Source organism: Mus caroli, chromosome 15, assembly GCF_900094665.2.
Source record: "Mus caroli chromosome 15, CAROLI_EIJ_v1.1, whole genome shotgun sequence".
NCBI lineage: Eukaryota > Metazoa > Chordata > Mammalia > Rodentia > Muridae > Mus > Mus caroli.
Window position 1 is genome coordinate 19883924 of NC_034584.1, and position 17779 is coordinate 19901702.

The window sequence follows — 17779 nt, forward strand, 5'->3', positions numbered from 1 at the left end:
GTGTTTGGACCTCCTCCTGGCCGAAGAAGAAGGCCCAAAACAGGACCTTTCCCAGAAGCTGTGTTGCTTTGGCAGGTCATAGAATCTGTCAGCTTCTGTGGTGCACACTCTCACCTGTGCAGACTAAGTTCCTAATTTCGGTGGAGACCCGGAACCAAGATGTTGCCCGCTGCTCCTGAGGCGGACACCTGTCCTTTGGGTGGGAGGGTGGCCGGATGTCTGTGGCCTGAAAAGGGTGCTGCCTCAGCGGTTCTGTGGCTTTCAGCAAGCTTTTGTTGGCATCCATAATAGTGTCTAGGTTTGATGGTTTCATATGGGATGGATCTCCAGATGGGACAGTCTCTAGATGGTCCTTCCTTCCCTCTCAGCTCTGAACTTTGTCTCTGTAACTCCTTCTCTAAAAGGACTAAATTTAGTTGGAGCTGACTTATAGATTCAGAGGTTCAGTCTAATACTATCAAGGTAGGATCATGGCAGAGTACAAGCAGGCATGGTGTAGGAAGAGTTGAGAGTTCTACATCTTCATCTGAAGGACTCTAGAAGACTGGCTCCCACATGGTTAGGAGAAGACTAGCTTCCACATGGTTAGGGGGAGGGTCTCATTGCCTGTTCCCACAGTGACACTCTTTCTCCAACAAGGCTACACTTCCTCCAACATTGTGACACATACTCTGTCAAGGTCACACCTCTTAATAGTGCCAGTCCCTGAGCCAAGTATATTCAAACCACCTCTCTTTCCATTTACATTTTATACCACGAGTAACTTGTTTACAATAAATTTGTTCAAACAAAAATAGATATATTTCTCATCATACATTAATCCTAGAGCCAATGGCATGAGAAATTTTAAACTTTGTCCTGTACCCTACAGATGAACATTAGTTGATATTGTCTATGTGAACCTAATGCTGATCTACAAACAGAAAGGTTTCTCTTGTTGTTTTTCTTTTTCCTTTATTCTTGTTTTGTTTGCTTGCTTGGCTTTTTTGAGACAAGGACTCACTGTGTAGTCTGGAACTGCTATGTGGGATTAGGGCAACTTTATATATACAGAGATCTCCTGCTTCCCTGACAAGTTCTAGGATTAAAGCATGCACCATCAAGATATACCCACATTTTTCCTTTACATTTCTTCAATTGTTGTAAAAATGGTACTTCTTTCTACTTATGCTTACTATAACAAATACAAATTTAAACAGCATTTTCAATAACACCTAAGGATTTAGATTGTTCTATGTGTTTATTGTCCATTTGTAATCTATTGAGTTACTGTGTTATTATTTAGAAAAAAGGCAAGTCTTATTTCTTAAGGGTTTTTTTTTTTTGCATAGAGAATCATAAATGCATGTGTGTGTAGCACTGTTATAGAATATTAATAAAATTATAAGTGAAATGAATACTGTTGTCAAAGTAATAAAATCACAGAGGGAGTAAAATTTGTAGAATGTGACAGTAAAATGGGCTCTTATTCTTCATGTTAATAACATGGCAGAGTGGTTTGATATTAATTGAATGGCTTTATGTTTCCTCTCACAGGTTTGAAGGACAATATTTTGGCTACAGTTGTCTAATTTATACTTTACTTTTATTGAAAAAGCAACCACAATTGTGTCATTGGCCAGCAACTTGATGATTTACGTTAAGTTTTATGTAACAAAACAGATGAAATCATTGCTTTTATCAACTCAAATTATCTGATTCCTTTTGTAATTTTTCTTTCTGCAATAATAATTCATCTTTTATTTCTTTTCTGTACTCCATCAGCAAATAGAGTTTCATTTTACTGTGGAAACTAAAGCTATATATGACTTTAAAACTCTGAGCATCCTTGTACACATGAGTAAGCCCTGACTGCAAGTGTCAGGAACCAAGCTAATCAAGATTAATGTATTCATTTAACAGATGGTTACAATGTTATTAAAATGCAAATGATTGGTTTCTTCTAATTGTTCAACATCAGAAACAATTAATCAGATGATTTTTTTTCATTTTCAGATAGCTTTGTAGAGTTTACCTCAAGAGACTAACATAAAAGGCAACTATGTAAATTTTTCTCACTGACCTCAAGAGAGACAATCAACTAGAAAGAAATGTGGAATAAAGATTATATATTCATAATGAATGGTGGGAAGAATCCATTTAGTGCTGTAATTTGCTCATGGATTATTTTGCATCCAGTTTAACTGGTCTCCATATAATTACATTTATTAAACATCCACGCCAACATAATGGCATTTGGTGTCTTACTTTAAGTAAAAAAAACATGAACTACATATTTGAGGAAATAAAATCATCCACCAGAGGGTTGTATCAGTCCTTGTATAGTTGTAGGAATGATGTGGAAATTAAACTTTACGAATTAAGTAGACAATTTGAGATAATTATGGAGCGATTATTATGTTTGGAAATTATTCCAATGACTTGGAATATATCCCAAACCATGCACATATCTCTAATTTATGGAAGCCATGTAATTATAAAATATTTTTAATAAGGAAAAACTTCTATATAATTTCTGAATCCCATAAGTTTCCTGTCTATTAATCATGTTTTAAATGTTCTATTTTATACCAGTTTGACATCTAAGGAAATGTGCGCAAGGTTGAGGTATTGCCTTTACTGGAGCTGTCTAATCTTTGTTTAATTCTTTTTAACTTAAGACACAATCTCACTATATAATTCAAGCCTGTATTAAAGCGACCCCATACCTCAACCTCCAGACTTAGTGATACTGCTGGCCCACTCACAGTTTTCATTTGCTTGCTTGTCTGTTTGATTTTGTTCTGTGTTTTGTTTTATGGGGTAGTCAATAAAGGAGAGCTCATATTTTGAGCCACATCATGGATGTGGCTGTTCCATATCATGGACTTTTCTTCCTTAATTATTCCAGAGACAAATAACAGACCACTAGAAACAAGTCTTCAGGGAAAGAAATGTCTGTAGTTCTAACCTGTCAAGCCTAACCCTATCTATATTGCCTCCTTTACCTCCCAGAAAAGCATAGGTTGATACATTAGCACTTTCTTTGAGGATGAACCCTTTTCTCTGGCCATAGACTTTTCAATGTTCCCCATTCTCTTCAAGTCCACACTAAAGCATCTATTCCATGGCAGTTGGTCTTGCCACAGGCTCGTAAGATCAACTTCAGTGGTCCTTTGGAGGTGTGTTTCTGTTTCTATTGGTTTGTAGGTGTTGCTATATGAATGCTCACCTGTGTTTGTGCATAGGTGTGCTCCTATGGGTGAGGTTAGAGAAACGATGTCAATATCTCCTTTTTTCCTTTTTTTTGAGGCAGAGTTCTGGTGCCAGTGATCCACCTGTCCCTGACTTTCCAATTCCAGGGTTAAAAGGGCACACACAGCCATGTCTTCTTTTTTTCCACATGAATTCTAGGAAACTTACTGACTGAGCCTTCCCCATAGCGCTTGCAAGTATATTGTTTTGAAAGGCCCTAGGGGCTTTGGCCAGCCTTACACCCACCCACCTCAGGTCAAGGCTAGACCAAGAGCTATTTTCCACCCACAGGAACATTCTTGAGTAAAAACATCTCAGAATATAGTGATAGTTACATGACTCTCTGGAAAGTGCCAGGTAGAATTCAAATGTGTGTCATGCTTGCTAACCAATAGATTTAAAGGTCAATATGCTTAGCCAGTAAATTTGAACTCTAACCTTGCTGATGTAACCTGTACCCCTAAAAAGTATAAAAACTGCTTGTAATAGCCATTCAGGATCGCCTTCTTGGTAACTCTCCTAGAGGGACTAATTGAAGGTGGACCCAGATTTGCTGGAAAATAAACCTTGCTTTTGAATAGATCTGCATCTCTCACTCAGAGGCATCTCAAAGTAAGTATCACTGACTGAAGGTTGGGGACTTACAGTTTCATATATATATATATATATATATATATATACATACATATATATATATGTGTGTGTGTATATATATATATATATATATATATCACATTCATACAACCACACACATATATGTTTAGATCACATTTCCCTCATCCTTCTGAACATATTCCCCATCAAACTTCATGCCTTACCTTTATAACTTAAGTTAGCTTAGTACTGCCCATATGTGCACAATGTCAAGCCAATCAATATTACAAAATAGGTCAATTATATATTTCCAGGTTCAACTCCTTATCAAGGGGTTCTTGGTAATTTATAGTTGCTAGAGAGGAGAGAGATGTGTGTGTGTGTGTGTGTGTGTGTGTGTGTGTGTGTGTGTGATCATGTGTATGATTCCCATACTATAGTGGATGGCTCTTCCACATTTAAAATCATTCTGTGATAATGTGTTCCTTGAGCAACATTAGAAGAGAAAGGACTTTGTGAGAAGTAATGGTACGAAATGTGTGTAGACTGGCTTCTATGGAAGGGTAAATTTTGATACCAAAGATATCAAAATTTAGACATTGTCAGGGCAGACACTTTGAGAAAAGGACTAACGGTGTGAAGAAATAGCAGTTTAAGCTCCCTTAAGTATGACGTTATCTGACATGTTCTAAGATGAGCAGACGGTCTACAGAAACAAGTGTAGGGTCAATATGGCAAGCAGTAGGGGACAACAGACTGGAAGACTATAAAGAATTTGAAAGTACTTATAATTGACCATGCCATTTAAATGTGAAAAAACTGAGGAATCGAGGATATAACAGAGAGTTAATATTAAAAGATTTAGTGCTATATTAAAGCATAAATAAAGTGTGGCAGGAAGCCATCATTGTAATGAAAACTCTCTTTACAAATTTATAAGATTTATAAGATTAATCCACATTATTGATGATGATGGTTCTCACAAGAGTAACAAAATTTAGATGAAGATTTATGCTCCTCTAATTAGAGTTTGAAATCATAGTATTACATACATTAATTCTTTCATGAAGAACCAGTTTCTTGAATGATCTCTTGTATGTGTTGTCTTCATTTCTATTAATCAGAAGGAAAATACATAATTGAATATGCATATTTATTGAATATATATTTTGTATAGGAGGAGGAATGAATAGTGGTAGCTTGGGATCTACAGATTTGAATGCACATCTACAGCCATGCTAGAAAAGGGAGAATAGGTACAGGCAACACTATACACTCTGGGTCTCAAGGTCAGTGTTACCTGAAGGATGAAAGGACATTTATTCAAAGTGACTGTTCCAATTTGAAGCTCACTCATGAACCAAGCCAGTGTGTTCATATGTAAAAGTTTGTTCCACCCCAAACAGCTTGAGAGAGAAAGGGGCGGGAAGAGGGGGGAGAGAGGGGAGGGGAGGGGAGGGGAGGGGAGGGGAGGAGAGTAAAATGTCTGAATTATATAGGAAGAAGCCTGTGGGGAAAGAGGCTGGAAAATTCAGGCTGGAGGCAGGGTGTGCCAGGTAGGGACTGAAGAATGCTGGGAGAACCAGAAAGCCAGGTGTTCTTTGGTATGGAAAATATAAACTTCAATAAACTTCAATCCTTTGTCCCAGGGGCTGTAAAACAAAATGAGGTGATATGATTCAATCCCAGAATTTGCACACAGGACTGAGAAGTTTTAGTCACTGTTGTTGTTTTGTTTTGTTGTTTGTTTATTTATTTTTTGATGGTTTGATTTTGGAGTTTGGTTTGGTTTGGTTTGGTTTGGTTTGGTTTGGTTTGGTTGAGACAAGGTTTCTCTGTGTAGCCCTGGTTGTCCAAGCACTTGTCCTGTAGATCAGGCTGGCCTCAAACTCATAGAAATATGCCTACCTCTGACTTCCAGAGTACTAAGAACAAAGGTGTGCACCACCACCACCACCACCACCACCACCACCACCACCACCACCACCACCCAGTAGCTTTTGCATGTAAGTCTACTGGCAAAGAAGGAAGCTAAGGAGCACAAGAAGTGCCAGAAAATGGGTTGGGAGGGGGGAGTCCATGGCCTACAGCAACACCGACAACTCCTTTGGAGACAACAACTTGCTGGGCACCTTCATGTTGAAGAAGGCCCTGGAGGATCTGGGAGGAGAACCGGTTGGAGCTGCAAAAGATCAAACAGCTGGCTGCAGCTAGAGCAGGAATGGGAGAAAGCCCTGCAGGAGCAGGAGCTGGTGATGCTGCAACAGGAGAAGGAAGCAGAACACTTTAAGACCAGGGAAGAGGAGGACAGCTTCCACTTGCAGCAGACCAAGTTTGCTCCAAGATCCGAATCCGAGATGGGCAGGCCAACCCATGGACCTGCTGGCCAAGTACATCAGTGCAGAGTATGACTTTGACCTGGCGGTGGAGATGAACAAACCCTATGCCTTCCTCAACGGCCTGACGGTGAAACATGGCGTATCTGTTAGAGGACATCCCAGTATCCATGGAACTGGAGCAAGGCAAGAACCTGGAATACTTGCAGGACGTGACAACCATCATAGAAATGAGATCACCAAGCTCCGCAGGCTGGAGGCCTCTGGCAAGGGCCTAGACAAGTGTCGTGAGGCGGTCAACGCCTTGGTCAGCTCCAATGTGCAGTCGGTATTCAAGGGAAAGACTTATAACCAGCTGCAGGGCATCAAGGGCAAGATTCGGGCCTGCGGCAGCCACCTTTAAATAAGCTACTGGGAGAACCTGCTGCAGCAATTATTTGCACACATGGCCAGGGCCAGGCTCCATGAGTACCACCAAGGTGTTCTTAGACAGAAACTGTTCCAACTGAAGCAGGAAATGGGTGTGGCAAGAGAGCCTCTCTTCCCCATCCTCAAGCCAGAGCCCAAGGCCACCCACAGCCCTGAACATGAGGAGAGCCCCTCATCCCAGCCCAGGGACTTCAGTTAACACAGGGGACCCTAGGAGGCCACAGCACCAGCAGAGGCAGAGGGGAGGGTGGGGGTGGAGCACTGGCGAGGCAGCACTGATGAGGAGGACCTGATCCAGCAAAGTCTGTCCAATTACACCGCATTGTCTGAGAGATCTTGGGGGTTCAAGTTAATTGAGACTGCTGGTCCTCCTCCAGGGTTTCCCTCCTCCTCAGCTTCTTTCAGCCTTTCTGTAATTCAACAACAGGGATTAGCAGCTTCTGTCCATTGGTGGGGTGCAAAATCTGCATCTGACTCTTACAGCTTCTTGTTGGGTCTTCCGGAGGGCAGTCATGCTAGGTCTCTTTTTGTGAGCTCTCCATAGCCTCAGTAATAGTGACATGCCTTGGGACCTCACCTTGAGCTGGATTCCATGAGCTGTATTTTGGGCCTGTCTCTGGACCTTCTTTTCCTTAGGCTCCACTCAATTTCCATCCCTACAGTTCTTTCAGACAGGAACAATTATGGGCCAGAGATGTGACTGTGGGATGGCAACCCTCTCCCTTACTTGATGTCCTGTCTTCCTGATGGAGATGGGCACTTTAAGTTCCCTCTACCTATTGTCTGGCATTATATCTAAGGTCCCTCCCTTTGAGTCCTAAGAGTCTCTCACCTCCCAAGTCTCTTGTGCATTCTGGATGGTCCTCACAACCTCTTTTCTCTCTAGGTTGTCTGTTTCCATTCTTTCTGCAGGCCCTCAGTGCTTCAGACCTTTTCCCTCAACCAATAGAAGATCAGGTTTCGTGTTCCCCACCTCCTTCCACTTTTCCTCCCAGGTCCCTTCTACCCTCTCCACTTGTGATTGCTTTCTTCTCCTTCCCAAGTGGGTCTAAAGCATCCTCATTTGGGCCCTTCAGCTTGTTGACCTTTTTGAGTTCTATAGACTGTGTCTTTGGTATTCTGTACTTATTTTTATTTATTTTTTTTATTTTTTAGCTAATATCCACTTATTAGTGAGTACATATTATATATGTCATTTTGGGTCTGAGTTACCTCACTCAGAATATTTTCTAGTCCCATCCATTTGCCTACAAAACTGAGGAAGTCCTCATTCTTAATAGCTGAGTAATATTCCATTGTGTAAATGATCTACATTTTCTGTATCTATTCTTTTATTGTAGGACTTCTCCATTGTTTCCAGGTTCTGGCTATCACAAATAAGACCACTGTGAACATAGTGGAACATGTGCTCCTGTGGCATGCTGGGGCATCTTTTGGGTATATTCCCAAGAGTGGTATTGCTAAGTCTTCAGCAGATCTATTACCAATTTTCTGAGGAACCTCCAGATTGATTTTCAGAGTGGTTGTACCAGTTTGCAATCTCACCAGCAAGGTTGGGGTGTTCCTCTTTCTCTACATCCTCTCCAACATGTGTTGTCACCTGAGATTCTGATGTTAGCCATTCTGACTGGTGTAAGGTGGAATCTCAGGGTCGTTTTGATTTGCATTTCTCTGATCACTAAGGACCTTGAGCATTTATTTAGGTGCTTCTCAGACATTTGAGATTCCTCAGTTGTGAATTCTTGGTTTAGTTCTATACCCTATTTTTTGATTGGGTTGTTTGGTTTTTAGGTGGTTAGCTTCTTAAGTTATTTTGGATGTTAGCCCTCTATCAGATGTGGGGTTAGTGAAGATTTTTTCCCCAATCTGTAGGTTGCAGATTAGTCCTATTAGCTAAGTCCTTTGCCTTACAGAAGCTTCCCAGTTTCATGAGGTCCCATTTATCAATTCTTGATCTTAGAGCATGAGCCATTGGAGTTCTGTTTAGGAAATCCCCACCCTGTGCCAATGAGTTCAAGGCTCTTCACACTTTCTCTTCTATTAGATCATTGTATCTGTTTTTATGTTGCGGTCCTTGATCCATTTGGACTTGAGCTTTGTGCAAGGTGACAAATATGGATCTATTTTCATATTTCTACATACAGACAGCCAGTTAGACCTGCACCATTTATTGAAGATTCTTTTTTCCATTTTATATTTTTGGCTTCTTTGACAAAGATCAGGTATCTGTACATTTTTGGCTTTATTTCTGGATCTTCAATTCTATTCCATTAATCAATGTGTCTGTCTATATACCGGTACCATGAAGTTTTTATCACTATTTCTTTGTAGTAAAGCTGGAGGTCATGGATGGTGATTCCCTCAGCCATTCTTTTATTGTTAAGAATTGTCACTATTCTGTTTTTGTTTGTTTGTTTTGCTTTTCCAGATGAATTTAAGAACTGCTCTTTCCATGTCTTTGAAGAAATGTGTTGAGATTTTGATGGGGATTGCATTGAATCTGTAGATTGCTTTTGGCAGAATGGCCACTTTTAGTATATTAATTCTGCCAATCCATGAGCATGGGAGATCTCTCCATTTCTGAGATCTTCTGTGATTTCTTTTTTGAGAGATTTGAGGTTATTATCATACAGGTCTTTCACTTGTTTGGTTAGAGTTACCCCAAGATATTTTATATTATTTGTGGCTATTGTTAAGGGAATTGTTTTTCTAATTTCTTTCTCAGCCTGTTTATCCTTTGCATAAAAGAAGGCTACTGATTTATTTGAGTTAATCTTATATCCCACCACTTTGCTGAAGTTGTTTATCACCTGGAGAGTTTCTCTGGTAGAATTTTTGGGGTCATTTATGTATACTATCATATCATCTGCAAACAGTGATACTTTTATTTCTTCTTTGCCAATTTTTATCCCCTTAGTCTCGTTTTGTTGTCTTAATGTTCTACCTAGTATTTTGAGTACTATATTGAATAGCTATGGGGAGAGTGGGCATCCTTGTCTTGTCCCTGATTTTAGTGGGATTGCTTCAAGCATATCTTCATTTAATTTGATATTGGCTGTTGGTTTGCTGTAAATTGCTTTTAGTATGTTTAGGTATGGGCCTTAAATTCCTGATCTCTCCAATACTTCTGACATAAAGGAGAATTATATTTTGTCAGATGCTTTTTCTTCATCTAAGGAGATGATTATGTAATTTTTTCTTTGAGTTTGTTTATATAGTGGATTATGTTAATGGGTTTTGTATATTGGACCAACCTTACATCACTGGGATGAAGCCTACTTGATCGTGGTGAATGATGGATTTGGTGTGTTCTTGGATTCAGTTTGCAAGAATTTTATTAAATATCATTGCATAGATATTCATAAATGAGATTGGTCTGAAGTTCTATTTCTTTGGTTGGGTCCTTGTGTGGTTTAGGGATCAGAGTAATTGTGTCTTCATAGAATGAATTAGTGTTCCTTCTGTTTCTGTTTTATGGAATAGTTTGAGGAATATTGGGATCAGATCTTCTTTGAAGGTCTGGTAGAACTCTGCACTAAATTCATCTGGCCCTGGACTATTTTTGGTTGGGAAGTTTTTAATGACTTCTATTTCCTTATCGGATTTGGGCCTGTTTAGATAGTTTGCCTGCTCTTGATTTAACTTTGGTATGTGGTATCTGTCTAGAAAACCATCCATTTCACCTAAATTTTTCAGTTTTGTTGAGTATTGGGTTTTGAAGTAGGATCTGATGATTGCTTGAATTTTCTCCATTTCTGTTGTTATGCCTCTCTCTTCATTTCTGATTTTGTTAATTGACACTGCCTCTGGCCCTTTAGTTAATTTGGCTTGGGGTTTATCTATCTTTTTGATTCTCTTATAAAACAGCTTTTGGTCTTGTTGATTCTTTGTATGTTCTCTTTGTTTCTATTTGGTTGATTTTGCCCCTGAGTTTAACTATTTCCTGCAATCTACTCTTCTTGTGTATGTTTGCTTCTTTTTGTTCTAGAGCTCTCAGGAGTGCTCTTAAGTTGTTAGTGTAAGATCTCTCCAGTTTCTTTACCAGGGCACTTAGTGCTGTGAATTTTCCTCTTAGCACTGATTTCATTGTGTCCCATTGGTTTGGGCATGAAGTGTCAGCATTTTCATAAATTCCAGGAAGTCTTTAATCCATTTCTTTCTTTCTTCCCTGAACAAGTTATCACTGAGTAGAGAGTTGTTCAGTTTCCACGTGTATGTGGGTGTTCTGTTGTTTGTGCTACTACTGAAGAACAGCCTTGAGCCATGGTGATCAGATAGGATGTACTCAATCGCTTTTTAAAAATTTTTTTCCAAGAAAAGATTTTTTTTTTTTTTTTGCAAACAGTGGAAGAAGTGATATGACCTTTTTAGATTCTGTACTGATTGACCTTCATTAAAAATGTCAAGCTGTGCATTCAAATATTTAAATAACAGAGAATCTTGCAGTAACTAGACATAAAAGTGTTGAAAGTTAAGATAAAAGGAAAATATAGACCTTCAAGTACAAAACAATACATTCACAAAGTACTGAAAATAAAGCAATAAAATTAAGAATAAGCATGCTATAGTGGACTGAAATTTCTATTCATTTATCACAAAACTTGTGTAATAAAGACGTAAAAGCCTAATGTTTCATTAACAAATAATTTTGATTACACGTTCTCAAATGATTCAATCTCTCTTTTTTAAAAGCTAGTGATTAAGACAATGTTTAATTTCTATGTGTATGTATAAGTATGTGTTCCTGTGTGTGTGTGTGTTCATGAGAGAGAGGGAGAAGGGGGATATGTAGGTATGTGTTCCTTTGGGTGGAGCTTGAGCACTATGGTATGGGTATGGAGACCAGAGGACAATCTCAGTTATCATCCTTAACCAAACCATCCTTATCATTTGAGACAGAGTTTCTCATTAGCCTGAAGCTCACTGGTTACTGTAGGCTTGAAGGTGAGTTCCTTCATTCCTGACTCCTTACTACTGCTACTGCCCTTGTGTACCATTAAGTCTGGAATGTGTACATAGCTTATAGAAATCTAACTCCAGTCTTCATTATTGTCTGAACTACCTGTATTTTGAAAACTGATCAGCACAAATTTGAAATAAAATTGTATTCTATTTGCAAATTGTCATATTATAAATGTATTATGAATACACTGACCAAATTATGAACATTATTAAGATTTTAATGTGAAAAATGTACTTATCCTTTGGAAATATATGCACTGAATACATCTGACTTTGTGTCAATTTTATTTCTTATTGCTGCTTATCTGATAAGGTGTCTTTCCTTAAGTTGTAAGCCACTTTCAAGTTATACATATATTTTAGATCTTTCTTCATCTACATGAAAAAGAGGCATCATAAATCTCTTAAACATGAAAGTAGCTGGCTGTGGAATTGCAAAGAAGAATCTCCTCTTATTCGGTAGTATAATCCCCATAGGAGCATGTGCTCCAGGACTAATTATAGCAGAATTGTTAATAGGTATGTATGCTAAAAAACAAAAGATAACATTTGAAATGTAAATAAGGAAAATGTCTAATAAAAAATAAAGGACAACACTTAATTGTTGGTTTAAAGTTTCAGAGGCCTTAAATACACAGTGGGCAAACAAACAAGTTGTGACCTCAGAAATGAAATATTAAAATAAAAATGAAAATGTATGTTTTAATGCATATATGAATATATGGTATGTTTAACCCACTACACATACACCCCAATGCAAATCTTATTCTCTAAAGCCTAAGAGAGTTTCATAAAATAAAGCAATATGCAAAGTATAGCCAATTTCAACACCTATGAACATAATGCAATATTCATGTTTTAATTTGTTACCTTTTTATTTTAAAATATCCATACAAGAAACAATTATTTATATGCTTGGTTGCCCACTGCTGTATTTAATAATCTTTAGATAATTAGGAGTTTAATAGATTTATGTTTCATAGAAATATCACATGATATTGATTTTTTTTTACTATGGAATTATTTATCATCTATTTTGTATTTCAATTATTTTCAATTTGTAGCATAATTTTAAAAATGCAAGTACTTAATATCCATTAAAGTAGGACAAATGGTTGGAGTGGGGGTGATAGGTGGTTTAAAGATGCTTGGTCTTGTTGCAATAGGTGTGACCTTGTTGGGAGAGGCATGTCACTGTATAGGTGGGCTTTGAGGGCTCTTAGTGCTCAAGCTCCACCCAGTACAGAAGAATCAGTCTTCTCCTGGCTGCCTTCTGCTCAAGATGTAGAGCTCTAAGCTCCTTCTTCAGCACTTTATCAGCCTAGATGCTACCTTCTCCCCTCCATGATGATTATGGACTTAGCCTCTGAAACTGTAAGCCAACAATTAAGTGTTGTCCTTTATAAAAGTTGCCTTGGTCATGGTGTCTGTTCACATCAATAAAACCCTAAGACATCAGGTATGGAAGAAGGGATGGGTATAGGTGGAGTTAAGAAGGAGTAAATGTGACAAAATCACATTGTATTAAATTCTGAAAGAATTAATAAAAACACCTCATTAATTAAATTACTGTCATTGAGTTTTAGAGATAAAGTCCTGTCAAAGATATAGTATTCCTTTTTCTAACACATTTTAATAGTTAAGGTAAGTGATGTTTTATCAACCAAAAAATATAAGTAAGTATAATTATAAAGTAACATATATGAAATATACAAATGAAATTCCTAAAAGCAATACTTTCATTATGCTCATATTATCACTGATGTCAAACACACACACACACACACACACACACACACTCATACACACACACACACATACTCATATATACACACACAGTGCTAAATTAGGATGTAGCAAATATAAATGATTTTAAGGAGCAATGTAATATTTCTATGTAGCCAGTATATTTAATATTCATGTGTATTAAAAGTCTTCAGATATATAAACAAAATTTAAGTGTAAAATGAAATTTCAAATAAACAAGATATAGAATAAATCACCATTAGTTTTATAAATTACTATTTTTTCTACTTTAAAAAATACGTCAAAAGTATATTCTCACATTCTCATTCTCACACATAACGTTACAAAATAAAAAGAGATTGTCATAAAGATATTAAAAGAAAATAGATGGTAGGTATTGAGCTTTAAACTAGATTTGGTCATGGCAATTAAGTTTCTCATTTTATTTTAAATGTACTTGGAATGTGTTTTCTTTCATTTTAATGGATGCTATTGAACTATTTATTGAAAACCTCTTCATAATCCTCCAAATTATTTTTTTCACAATTGAGCCAATTTTGTATGACAAGTATATTGCTTATTCTAGTGCATTTAATTTCTAGCTTCACTCTTAATCTATAGCAGAATGGTTTTTAGAGATGAAAAGGTGCAGTGGAAAGGCTCTCATTAGAAGCAAAGCAGGATTATGGGATGGATCCCTGGGTGGGATAGTCTCTGGATTGTCTATCTTTTCATCTTAGCTCCAAACTTTGTCTCTGTAACTCCTTTCATGGGTATTTTGTTCCCTATTCTAAGGAGGAAATGAAGTATCCATCCATTGGTCTTCCCTCTTCTTGATTTTCTTGTGTTTTGCAAATTGTATCTTGGGTGTTCTATGTTTCTGGCCTAATATCCACTTATCAGTGAGTGCATATCTAATGACTTCTTTTGTGATTGGAAAGTACCCAAGGAGCTGAAGGGGTCTGCAACCCTACAGGTGGAACAACAATATGAATTAACCAGTACCCCCAGAGCTCGTATCTCTAGCTGCACATGAAGCAGAAGATGGCCAAGTTGGCCATCACTGGGAAGAGAGGCCCCTTGGTATTGCAAACTTTATATGCCCCAGTACAAGGGAATGCTAGGGCCAAAAAGCAGGAGTGGGTGGGTAGGGGAGCAGGGCAGAGGGAGGGTATAGGGAACTTTTGGGATAGCATTTGAAATGTATATAAAGAAAATGTCTAATAATAAATAAAAAAATAGGAAAAAAAAGCAAAGCAGGAGCAATATGTTCACAATTACATCTTGCTGTATAGTGAGTCATTCACCTGTTTTACATCACTGCCACAAAAACACTGCTTAAAAAGAAACAATTCATTCATGAGGAGGGACAATCCATCTCAGTGGGGAAGGGATGGTGGTTGGAGGCTGAAGCTATGGATCACAATGAGCATCTTGAGTAAGAAAGGAAGAGGAGATAAATTCTGGTTCTCAGCTGGCACTTTCCTTTCTCGCTTTATATTTAGAATTTTGTATACTCTAGATATTAAACATAACCAGAGAAAGAAAACGATTAGTCAAACTCACAGATACAAGCATCTTAATGAAAATATAACACGTCACTTGTATCTTTGCTGTGGCTGTACATCCACAGCAAATCTGAGTGACAAGTCCTTGGTTTGGTTATCTAAATATTTCAAAATAATTTTCTTCAAGAAGCATACTAGCATACACCAAAAGAATATTCCAAAAACTCTAAAGAGATATTTAATTTGACATCTTATCATTATGTTAATGTATCCAGCAGAACAGACAGTATAACATAAAAACACTGACCCTCTTCACCTCGGCGAAGACCATGAAATTCAATTTGCAACTTCATTTGCATTTATTCCGGGAGGTACACTTCAGTTGTTTGGAAATAACAAGAATTAAAGAAAGCTATACAGAAAATATTGTTCCTTGTGAAAGCTGAACAGCTTTGAGGCTAGCAAAGCTGAAATAGCAAACCTGAACATGCAGCATTAGAATAAAAAGAAAGAAAAGAGAAATCAAAACAAAACGAAGAAGGAAGAAGGAAGTACAGTTACCTAGTTTGATCAACATAATACTAAAATATTAACAATAATCTGTGTAATTAGAAACAATGCTTGTATGTTTATTGTATTTACATGATGATGTACTCTCTATTCTTCTGTGGATTCCTTCAACAATTTTATTTGTGCTATAGGTATTTGTCTCATTGCATGATGACCCATGGATAAAAATAAGCGCACTTGGTTAAGAGCATATTATAATGAAATCACATTTGTTTTGCCAAAAACACATTTTAAATTTTTTGAAAGTTTTATTTATATATATATAAACATATATATATATATATATATATATATACATATAATTTAAAAAACTATTTTCTTTCAGGCTAACAATATGGTTTGGTGGGTAAAGATGATTGCCACCAAGCCTGGTAACCTGATTTAAATCCTGAGAACCCACAAAACAGAGAACCCATAAATAGTATCTGGCATGCTTTCTTCTTTCAAAAGATGCACTGTCTCACACACACACACACACACACACACACACACACACACACATTCTCATATACACATGCACACACACAGACAAAGATACAGACACACATATACACATGAAGACACTCACATAGAAACACACAGACACACAAACACACATGTAGAAACACACATAACCACACATGCACGTGTATACACATACACACATTAAACACATGAATAAGTAAATATGTAAAGAAGGTTTATTATAAAAGAGTATTTACTTTCAACTTATGTTGGTAACATATTTTCAGTTTCTTGCAAACAATAAGCCCTTTTTTTCATCCAACTAATCAGTTTTGGTTTTGAGTACATCTACAGGATTTATTCTGCAGGCACTTGTCACGTTTCTAAAAAGTTTCCAGGATGATCTCTTCAGGTAACAATAATAATGTCCTGACTTCAAAACATTACAGTCATCTGTTTTCTCTTGATTTACTCTTTATCATTTCTTTATCTTTCCTTGTATTATTGTTGGGATTTTCCAAGGGACTTTTAAAATCCTATTTTTTTATTTACTTATCTGAGTGCTCATTGATTTTTTTCTTAGAGTTATTATGATTATTTCTTTCATACTTAATATGGACATTGGATTACTGTTTGTGGAAATCAAAGATTAATAATTTCAGGGCTGGAGATATGGCTCAGTGGTCAAGAACACTTACTGAACTTTAAAAGAACTAAATTCTGTTTCTCACAACTCTATTGGGCAGTTTACAATTGTTGGGATCAAAAAAAGGGGGGCCCTGGGGAGGCCTTGGGGAAGGAAGAAGGGGAAGGAAAATGGGCCAAACATCAGGCCAAAGTTCCTGGGCTCTGGGCATGCAGACACAGGCAGAGCTGCAGGATACTTTTCCACTTGGCCCCCAGGTGAGCATGCCTGACCCACGCAGGGGGGTGGGGGGGATGAAAAAGGGGCAGCCTCTGACCGGGGACCCCAGAGATACCTTGCTAAAATCCCAGGGTTGTAGGAGAGAGGGAATAGGGGAAGAAGTTCCCAACACTTACCAGAGTGTGCAGCTGATCTTGATGGAGAAGAGACTCTCTATGGTTTAAGAGCTTTATTAGAGAAATGTAGGGGGAAAGAGAGAAGGGAGCTGGGGAGAGGAAAGGCTAGAGAGAGAGAGGAGAGAGAGAGGAGAGGAGAAGACAAAGAGAGAGGGAAGAGGAAAGAGAAGTGAGAGGTAAAGGAACAAAGGAGTGAGAGTAAGAGAGTGGGGGCCTAAGAGCCCCTTTTATGTACTTCACTGTTGCTAGGTAACTGGGGAGGAGTTTAGCCTGAAGGTCAGAAGCTTGGGCCATTGTTTACATGACTACTGACCAGGCTTCTCTTGTGGGGGCTGTGGGAGGTGGTAAGTTAGGCAGGGGCCAGAGTTCCAGAAGCATGAGGGAATGCCTACCATGTCATGAAGATGAATTATGACCATCGGGGTTCAGATCTCAGCTCGACTGGAGACCAGCCTGCAATTCCCCACATACAATCACATTTAACTCTAGCTCCAGGTATTCTGATGCCTTCATCTGCCCTCTACTGGCACTCATATAAGTATTACACGCACACACACACGCACACGCACATACACACACCACACAAGCATGAACATCCTATTACTGAAAATTGCTTAGTGTTTTCCTATAATCTAATCTATCCATTTTACTTGATGTCCTTATTCACTTTTTGCTCTTGACCATCTTAAAGGGAATACAATGTATGATCTAATTCTTTACTCTCATCCTTTGAGAAATAATTGGCTTGAGCTGAGGGACCCCCCCCCCAAATGTTTGAGAAGGACCAACATCTCCTAAGATCACTTGGTGACTGTTTTTCTACAAGAGCCACCATGGTTCTTTCTGGTTCATTTGACAGCATTGTCATACCTTTAAGTACCATGTATTTAGCTGTGATATCTATTGATGCAAATT

At 38.0% G+C, this 17779-nt stretch overlaps 1 long non-coding RNA gene across 2 annotated transcripts in view; it reads right to left on the reverse strand.

Moving 5' to 3' along the window:
* Nucleotides 1-16939, reverse strand: part of LOC110311047 — an 84846-nt gene extending 67907 nt beyond the window's left edge. For both annotated transcript variants that reach the window (XR_002379898.1, XR_002379897.1), the window contains exons 1-2: nucleotides 16865-16939; nucleotides 4881-4941 (exon numbers count right to left, since the gene is read on the reverse strand). This is a non-coding gene — a long non-coding RNA (uncharacterized LOC110311047). The remainder of the gene's footprint in view (nucleotides 1-4880; nucleotides 4942-16864) is intronic.
* Between the last annotated feature and the right edge of the window lie 840 nt (nucleotides 16940-17779).